The 1,442-nt window shown below is 41.4% G+C and overlaps 1 pseudogene; it reads right to left on the reverse strand.

The window, feature by feature from the left end:
- Window positions 1-312: 312 nt before the first annotated feature.
- Window positions 313-1,021, reverse strand: LOC101047160 (glycogenin-1-like; annotated as a pseudogene).
- Between the last annotated feature and the right edge of the window lie 421 nt (window positions 1,022-1,442).

Raw genomic sequence — 1,442 nt, forward strand, 5'->3', positions numbered from 1 at the left:
GTACTAGGAACACGTATCCATAGGGAATGGCAGTGTCTCTACTGGAGGTGTCAGGTGTCCTCTTAATGTTGTCAAAGGAATCTGCTCCCATATAATCAGCCTGGCCCGATTTCCACCACTCCTTCTGTTCTTCCAAGGATACAAGAGCTGTGCCATAGCTAGGATCTCCTGAATGGACAGATGTGATATACCTCCTGAGATATCATCCACATTTACATATGAGTAGGTATCTGACGAGGCCAAATTGTTTTAGCAGAGGTAAAACGTTGGTGGTAAAAATGCTCCACCACAGGATGAAAAACTCTGGATGAGTCATGTTGGGATCATGAGAATCACTTTTGACATTTTTTGTTTTTTGGGATCATAATTACATGGTTTGACTCATTCCAGGAAGTGCACAGCTTTGGCATTTGAACCAAACACTTTAATAAATGCTGGGAGGCAGGAGTATATAGAGATGTTGCTTATGTTATAAATAAACAGCAGGTGTTTTCTGATATTTGTTGCCCAGCTGCAAAAAAAAAAATGTATTCAGTAAGCCTTGGTCTCCACCATCAAAACTATCTTGCTCAGAAGCCAGATGAAACAGCTGATTTTACATTGCAACTGAATGCTGACAAACGAAGACTCCAGAATTGAAGCAGTTAGGCCACCCTTGGTCTGGTTCTGCTAACAATTCTTCTCTCTGAAAAAATCATCAATATTAGCTAGGACCAGCCAAGAATACAGATTTTGAATACTGCATAAGTGACTAGCCATGGAGCTTTGCCAGTGTGGCACCCAACTCTGGCCTCTTCATTAAGGTTAGATGAGTAGAATCACTGCTGTCCAAAACATCTAGCATGATTACTTTATCAAAGACTATCTCTAAAACATTTCTAATGGAGTTGGAGACTTTCAGGGTGGTGACCACGACCAGCCTCCTGGTAGTCCTGTGCTGTTTAAGAGGTGAGCCCTGGGCCGGGACACCTTTGGTGTAGGTATAGTTTGTGGTCAGTGTCATAAAGACCTGATCTGTCATGGTGCTACCAGGGATGCAGGTGGCCAGGGCAGCTGCAGGTAGGTTGCTCAGAGAAGCCAGCACCAGGAGGAACTGTGACCAGTGAGGGGGCGTGGCATCTGAATCTGTTCCATCAATAGAATAATTGCTTCCTGCAGTAATTTCTTGGTGGCTCCTGTTCCCTTTCTCTTTGCTTTTTCCATCTTCTGTGTAATCCACTACTTATATTTGCTTTTAAAATAGCTAATGTTTCTGTGTTACTGACCGGACCCTAGTAGTAAATATTGAATAATGCTTTCTGATTTGTTTTCCTGTGGTTTCTTCAAGGATTCCCCAGAATCCAACAATAAAGACTTAATGTTTCATAAATGTTTTACAAGAAATGCCTAGAAGACTTACAAATTTTCAGCCAAAATTAAAGAAAATATTTTGTTATATTATC

This window comes from Saimiri boliviensis, chromosome 16 (assembly GCF_048565385.1).
Source record: "Saimiri boliviensis isolate mSaiBol1 chromosome 16, mSaiBol1.pri, whole genome shotgun sequence".
NCBI classification, from domain to species: domain Eukaryota; kingdom Metazoa; phylum Chordata; class Mammalia; order Primates; family Cebidae; genus Saimiri; species Saimiri boliviensis.